Source organism: Hyposmocoma kahamanoa, unplaced genomic scaffold (genome assembly GCF_003589595.1).
Source record: "Hyposmocoma kahamanoa isolate Upper Pololo Valley unplaced genomic scaffold, ASM358959v1 224, whole genome shotgun sequence".
Lineage (NCBI taxonomy): Eukaryota > Metazoa > Arthropoda > Insecta > Lepidoptera > Cosmopterigidae > Hyposmocoma > Hyposmocoma kahamanoa.
The window spans coordinates 2,503,582-2,511,905 of NW_020653743.1; the positions used below are offsets into that span (position 1 = coordinate 2,503,582).

General features: G+C 33.2%; 2 long non-coding RNA genes across 3 annotated transcripts; both read right to left on the bottom strand.

Annotated features, from left to right (window-relative positions):
- Window positions 1-3,691: 3,691 nt before the first annotated feature.
- LOC113228253 lies at window positions 3,692-5,055 on the bottom strand. The gene is made up of 3 exons (XR_003310289.1): window positions 4,645-5,055; window positions 4,388-4,541; window positions 3,692-3,850 (listed from the first exon to the last, which is right to left on the bottom strand). It is a non-coding gene; the product is annotated as an uncharacterized LOC113228253 (long non-coding RNA).
- Window positions 5,056-5,948: 893 nt separating this feature from the next.
- On the bottom strand, window positions 5,949-7,675 carry LOC113228229. 2 transcript variants are annotated; one of them, XR_003310286.1, is made up of 4 exons: window positions 7,349-7,675; window positions 6,636-6,757; window positions 6,178-6,519; window positions 5,949-6,090 (listed from the first exon to the last, which is right to left on the bottom strand). It is a non-coding gene; the product is annotated as an uncharacterized LOC113228229 (long non-coding RNA). The 2 variants fall into 2 exon arrangements; XR_003310285.1 differs by lacking the exon at window positions 7,349-7,675 and having other exon boundaries at window positions 6,636-6,874.
- Window positions 7,676-8,324: the final 649 nt, after the last annotated feature.

Below are 8,324 nucleotides of genomic sequence, written 5' to 3' on the forward strand. Positions count from 1 at the left end.
ATAGGACAACTACACAAACTACCTTGTCTCAAAGTAGAAAAATCCCTGTACATTGAATATGAGATTTAGTAGCAGTAGACGTTTGGTTTAATTGCCTCTGTGGTTTTTTAACCGTTTTTTTTGGTTATAGTAACCTGGACTGCCACGCAGAGATACCGGGTTCGATTCCCGTGCCGGGAGAAATATTTGTATGGCCTACATTTATTTCTCTCCTGAGTTTGAGTGTAATTTGTGGTTGTCTAGGGTTTCCCTAGTGCGGGACTATGCGTGTGCGTTATTACTAAATTATAATTATTATTATTGTGAAAGAGGCGTTCAGGGAAATACTGCTACCTATTTCCACCGCCAAGCAGTAATGTAAGCATTATTGCATTCCGGTTTAGAAGGGCAAGGGTGCTGGTGAAATTACAGGCACATGGGACTTGTCTACTTATGTCTCAGGGTGACGGGCGCAGCGGCAGTGCCCCTCGGATCTTTGCGATTTATAGCTCTGAGTGGCACTGGAACTGTTATGGACAGGCGTGTCGCTTACTATCAGGCGCACTACTTATTCGTCCCGTCACTTTATTTTATTTAAAAAAAAATTCACTTCAGGGCACTCACAACACCCAGACCAGAACGATTTAGAAAAGTTCATTTCCAAAATTGATCTTACTGGGAATCGACCTTGGGACCTTCTCATCCAGCGCCCACAATGCAAACCGTTGGGTCACTGAGGTCATAAAATTTGTTCCTATTAAATAGGTACCCGCGTAAAGGGATTTTTTTATTAAGCCGAATCTTCTAAATGATGATGATAATGTATGGGATCAAAATGGCCATGATTTGTTTTTCGACGAGAAAGATTTCTTATGGCCAACGGTAGTATATCAACGGCCCATAAGCCATAAGTTTTGTTGGCGGGGTGCCTGGTTTGTTAGAGTGTTTTCTAGTCTTTCTATTAATAGATTTTTTATGACTTTTTTTTCCGTTTGGAAAAAAATATATAGTAAAATTGAGAATTTACACTCATCCTTAGAATAATAACCCATAGAATGATAGTTTCATATCAAACGATCTGTCACAAGTGAGGCAAAAATAAAATTCATGTAGGCTAGTTTTAGTAGTAGGTTAATTTTCGGTTTTAGTGAATATTTATATAAAAATACAAGTTGAAACGCGTTACTTCCTTGTGGAATGTGATGTTAGTATCTATTTTATGCTTGTCTGACGTATTTTTACACTCATTTACCGCACATTTCGTCATTTTTAGCTAAAATTCTGGAGCTGTTCGCGGTGCAAGTTGACCTTGAGCACTGAAGGCCCGCCCGCTCGTGTAGGCCCATTGGGCGCGCTTCAATTTGCCTCACTTAGCGTGTGCGGACTAGGTTTCTATGCGTTATTATTCTAAGCACTCATCGCTATACGATGCGAAAACACGATTCCTAAGATTTACACGATTGAAAAAAAACACAAAACTTACCTCGAAATTTTACAAGAAAACCGCTGTATATAAAAAAACCATATAATACGATATCAATTTTTATATAATTTAGTTTGTAAAAAAATTAATTCTGAAATAAAGCCAGTGTACAAAATGTAGACAGTAAATGTACCGTATTAGTACGGGAAAATTTTTTAATTCGAGCTCAGGTAGTATTGATTCTTTATATCCAATTCCCGTGTTACACTGTGCACGGTAAAAACAGATTACTTAAAAATAGACAAATTTCTTTGTATGAAGACAATTTTATTAAATCCAAGAAAACGATTCGCTCCCTATAGACGCTAGAGAATAATTACTTGATAATAGTAAAAAAACGTCTCAAAAGTGTATTTTAGTTCTAAGACAGAAATATTTAATCCAAGAGCAAATTAATTTATTTAAGTCATAAAGCTACTCTAGATTCAAGAAAATATTTATTTGTTATTAGAAATTTCTGATTTTGACTTGAAAAAAAAAGAATGAAAATTGAGAGATAATTATTTAACTGAAGATTTATGTTTTCTATGTTTAAGAGAAGTTTGATTTCATTCTGAAACCAAATTTCTTAAATTATGACTTTTGGTTCAGTTATATCAAAGCAACTTTCTGCTATTAATAAGTCCATTACAATCTTAATGTAAGATTTTACCGTCTTGGGTTAAAATATGGGGTAAATCTTAATGTAAGATTTTACCGTCTTGGGTTAAAATGTGGGGTATTTTTGATTTAAGTCATTTTGTTTGTTTAAAATAAGGCTCAATTTATATTGCGGCGGAACGGAATGGAAGCGAATTTTTGTAACGATATTATACATAACATAATGAACATTATGGTCGATTGTGTAACGGTACAAACTAGATACGAGCCAAAATCTTCCGCGGAATGCTCGAGCATTCTCGAGCATGTACGTTACACAATTGACCATAAAATTCATTGTGCTATGTACAATAACGTTACAAAAATTCGCTTCCATTCCGTTCCGCTGCTATATAAATTGAGCCTAAGGGCATAGTTTGTGAATAATTAAAAAAAATATATAACCGCCTTCAAAACGCAACAATTAATTTTAATGAAGTCGTTGGCGTTGCTGTTATGACGTTCCGACTTTATCAAATTATAATTATTGCTTCTTGAAAACGGTTGTATTTTTTTGAGAATTGTTCACAAATTTAAACAAAATAAAATTGCAGGCTTAAAATACAATGACTGATGAAAATGACACAAAACGACTTAAATAATAAAAAGATTATACTTATTTAGGAAATAAATTAAAAAACGTTTATTTTTTGTACACGTATACAATACTGGCATAATATTAGTAAAATACAAAATGAATTATTGACATGAAAAACTTTAACATAGAAAATTAAATTACAACTCACAGAAATAAAATTCGTGTCCCTACATATATGCATATATGTGTGACAAACCATAATTCAATAAACCTTAGGGCTTGTTTACGTAACTTACTTATTTTATATAAATTTGCACTGCAACAACCCTTCTGAATAATTTAAACAATCACACTATCCCTGGAGTATAACATATCTAATCCCTGGAGTATAACATAGGGTTGAACAGACAATTTCTTGCTTGTCGCCTTTTGTTTTTGTTCTTTGATTACTTGGTCTATATCGCCAGCATTCTAGAAATTAAGATAGTATTAAGAGTACATGAAACATAATAAGTATCCACAACAGATTTGTGAGCCAATCTTTACCACAAAGTAATATTATAAATGAGGCATAAATATTGAAAACAAAAAATACATATATTATATACAGGAGGCAGTTTTATATATATATACCTACTCATCCGTAGAACAAAGATCTATATGTGCAAGACTACTTGTTCTCAGGACATAGTACATTTCGTTTGTTCTTCTTCGCTGTAAATGTCAGATCGACTGTTGTTGGATTTTATATTTTCGAAACGAAATAAGATATATAAATTGTCAAAACGCCTTTACATAGGCCTTAGTTTGAATAACGAAATTATTCTCGTAACGTTCTTATTCTCTTTTTGTTATATAATCATATCGGACTTCGGATGAGTCGACATATATAACTTCCTCCGTGGCCAAACGGTTAGCATGCCGAACTGCCAACGCAGAGGTCCCAGGTTCGATTCCCGGGTTGGGAGAAATATTTGTATGGCCTAAATTTATTTATCTCGTGAGTTTGAGTGTAATTTGTGATTGTTTATGTGTATATCCATGGCACCCGCGACACAGGGTTTCCCTAGGGCGGGGCTATTAAAAAAAAACATACCGGCACACAAATATATAAGGAGTCAATTGCTGAGTAGTGAACTTAATTTTTTTTGAAATTCTTCCCTTTGGAGGCACCAGATGTGCGAGTATTTTAAGCTCAGCAGGAAGTGTTACTGTAACAATTGAAAATAATATTATACAATTTTATCTATCAAATTTAGCCACTGTAGCGAAACTCTATACCACTCAAACTTTAATCAGACAACGTAGGCCTCTAAATTAGATCTAAATATTTCGAAGAGAAGAAGGAAAGACATTGTGGTAAAGTAAATACAACATTTGCAAACAGACAATTCAATCGATCGGCCCAATCGATCCAATCGATCGGACGGACGGACAGACGAACGCACGCACGCACGGACACACTGACACATGGACGGACCGACGGACAGACGGACAGACGGACCGACGGACCGACGGACAGACGGACTGACGGACAGACAGACTAAGTTAAAAATGTTAAATGTGAATTTATAGCTATGGAAGAGCGGTACCTCCTGACACTGACGCTTGACAAGCTTAATAGGAGGTACCATCCACTGTTAATGTAAAGTTAATTGCATTACTGAAATAAACATTTTCTTATTATTATTATTATTTATTTTACTAATTCTATCTCAAGCTTTATACAATTAAAAACGAACACTTACAATCATTGTCTAAATTTTTCAGTGACTCAATAAGGTTCAAGATTCTTTCGTCTCTGTTCGGTTTAAAAGCAATAATTTTTTCGAAAAATATTTTCCAATTTAAATAAAAATTCAGCCCTTTTTCTGGATACAACAAGTCGAAGTCAATGTTTATCTGAAAACAAATATCATAGTTGTCAAAATGATTGGTCTGCGTCAAGATGGAGGGACCCTAGCTCAGAAATGAAACGTAAAACATATGAAAACAGATTACATACCAATATGTCACTTCTTTGGTCTGATAATATTTTCCAGTCTTGTAGAAACTCATGAACGCTCTTGTGTTCACTTTCTTTTCGAACTTTAAACGTATGTTTACATTTTTGTATTACTTCACCCCATGGTTCGGTGTTATTGTTGAGAAACAGTATATCTCTTAAATGTAAATCTAAAAAAAATCATGTTAGTGTTTCATTTTATCCTTATTGAAATGTTTTGTAAGACTTTCATTATTTACCTGCATTCCAATCACCTGACAAATGCCTATCCCACGTAAGTACCTGTTCCTATCTAATAATAATAATATTATAGATTTTTTTTTAGATAGAGGATATAGTAACAAAACAACCTATTGAAAATAAACATTAGTTCAGCAAAATTCAATAGTTTAGAATTCATGATTATTTATTTACAGTCAATAGCACATCAGACCACACATTTTTATTTGAAAATCGCCTCCAGTGCAACGGAACAAGATACGTCAATGTGTAACTTGACACGTTGCCATCCATACTTTTTCAATATTTTCTATTCTAGTCATTAAAACCACCACCAGTATCATAATCGTTATTCAAACAATTTTAACTTAATTTCTCAAAAGAAAACATTGGTTCAGCTCAGATTTACATGAAATTATTCTCAAACCTATCTATTTATCAGAAGTTCTCTATATGTTTTTAAACATTTTCTTTTTGTGTACATTATGACCATTAGAGAGTTAAAATTGTAGAAACTCATGAACATGAATTGTCTAAAAAATAACGGAGTAATCTAAGAACAAACACAAAAATGGTTCATTCCATGCTAGCTACATGGTTACTACTACTTTAATACCAAATTTCAATTAATTTAGTGGAATAATTTTCAAAATAGACTAGTTTTAAACTTTTGACTAGAGTAGAAAATTTTCAAGAAAGTACATAAAAAAATCATAACTTAAGCTATTGATTTTTGCTAAAGTAATGTTTATTTTAAATGGGTTGTTACTCCTCTATGTAGAAAAATTTTTGGACCACTGTAAATGGGGCCCACTTACAGTGGATTTACAGTTACATTTACCTGTATTAAAAACCCAGAATGATGCGACTTAGAATACCTACTCTCAAATACCTAAATAGGTTCATAAATTGCTTTAACCCAGTGAAAGTCAGTGGGTTTAATTGCAAGCCTATTTAAAAAAAAATTACCTTGCAAACCTTGAATATACTGTCTTTTAAACGGTGAAGCATTTTCTAGAGTGCCAGATTGTCGCTTGTGTGTGGTCTCCATATTTATACAGAAGGTTACGGACTTTGTCCACCAATTTTCCTCGTGCTACTGTAGAACGTCCATTAAATGAATTATTTTTTTTTATAGGTTTGGTAAAATAAGTGCCTATTGACTCCTTTGGAAACAGTGATATTATTTTCGCAGATATAATATTATATTCTTCATAGGTTATCCGGCTAAAAAAAATGATGATGTATTATTGGGAAGTGTAAAAGTAATCAGAACACAGTATATACTTACTAATATATACAGTATATACTTACTAATTGACAATGTATGTGTATATATGTTTTATAATTATATCAGTCAACTGGTTTCTCTTGGTATTATTGAGAAAACCATATGTTTCATAGTATTTTAAAATACTATTGCCACCTGCTGACGTATGCAGTAGTGTCTCCAAATCAAAATGTGGAAATGTTTTTCTAGATACACTTTTGGTTGTTTCCAAGATGTCGACCATTTGTAGTTCATCTAATGAAACTAATAAACTGGTAAAAAACTAACAAAAATAAACAATCACTGGTGCTTGTCTCAAATTTACTGGAGGTGGGAGTAATAATGACTTGATCATCAGTTGATTCAGATACTGCATCCGTCGTTGCCTGTAAAGTTAAAAAAATAGAATATATTGTGTATTTTATAGTCAAACTATGTTAAGATAGTCAGTATGAAAGCACTTTCAACTAAATTTTTTAACTTAAACATACAGGTCCCTCACCTGTGCAGTAATAAGCTCCCCTATCTTTTCCTCTAAAGATAGTCTAGTCCCCATATGTGGGCATAATTCTTTCAAATTGTCTAGTTTTAATTTGGGGAAATGTTCAATCGTTATACCATTCTCTGCAAAAGTAGTCAAGTTTGTAAATAAAGTCAAATTAAATCAAATATCTTTTTATGTATTTTACTTCTAGTTTAATAACACACACACTCAATAACACATACACTGAATATACCCTGCACTAGGGAAACCCTGTGTCGCGGGTGCCATGAACCTCACATAGACAACCACAAACTGCACCCAAACTCACGAGAGAAATAAATGTAGGCCGTATAAATATTTCTCCCGGCCCAGGAATCGAACCTGGGACCTCTGCGTGGCAGTCCGGCAAGGTAACCGCCACAGAGGCAGTTAAAAGTTAGTTTCTATTGTAAAATGCTAATTGTCGAAGTCACGCATTTCAAAGGTAGATAGGTACATTATTTTTAATAAACAATGACGACATTAAATCGGGATTCTAAACAGAGATTATTTACATAAAAACTCATAAATTAAATAATCCCATGTTTAAGTATACTGTATACCTATTTCTAGGAAAAGTTCGTCTAAGATCCCTCCATTTTACGCTTACATTCAACGTTACGTACAAAATATCATGCGCATAAAAATGTAATACTTACACAATTAATTCATAATAACATCAAATCACTCACCAATAAAATTGGTCACTACAACTTGTGGTATATTCCACGATTCCAAAAGTTCTTTCAACGAATCCATTACTGTTTCCACAAACAACAAATAGAAAAATCAGTTCCTTTTTAAGATTTTATTCTCCTTGCCTTACCTTTTTAAGATTTCAAGTAAAACTAAGTAAGTATAGTTCACTTTGCTTCACATTTTAAATAATTGGCTATTGATTTATGGATGGCTTCTTCAATCGCAGATACCACGGCCACGGAGACGGAGCGCGCGCGTTTTCAACATGTCACGACATGATTGAAAATGACAAAGCAAAATGTTGCCATAAAAAATGTATTCTCGAATTTAGAATATTACTCTTATTGGCAAAATAACTTTTTTTTTGTCTAAGAAAATATTTTCTTAAAATACATCCAAGAAATTGGGGATTCATTTGAGATTATTTAGATTTGATGTAAGAGGAAAAAATTTCTTGATGTAAGTAATGTCCAATTAATTGATTAGAAATGAAATAAAATCTTGAAGTGAACGTATTTGTCTCAAAGTTAGAATAAAGTTAAGAGTAAAATTGTATTAGAAAAAGATAAGCAGTATCTTTGTAATGACAATATTTTATTACTTTAAATAAATATGTTTTCAGAATTAGCAAATATTTTGAGAAATTGCTCTTTCTTATTAGTAGAAATCCTTTTTTTCTGTGTGAAAGTTGCGTATTTCTCTAAATGCTTGTTGCGGATCGCTCACACTCGCCTCATAAACCCGTTTTGTCAATCTTCTTTCATTCATTCTTTCCACATGTCCGAACCATTTAGTTAGTTTAGTTTCTAATAAAAGTCAAATAATCGACCAGATTTTTGAAAAACATCCTCCACCAAATTCATCCAGTGCCCACAGTGCAAACCGGTAGGCTACCGAGGTTGTATCTCATTATATAATGGTGTTAATGTATATTTTCGATTGTTGGTCTATTCTTAACATTTACGGACT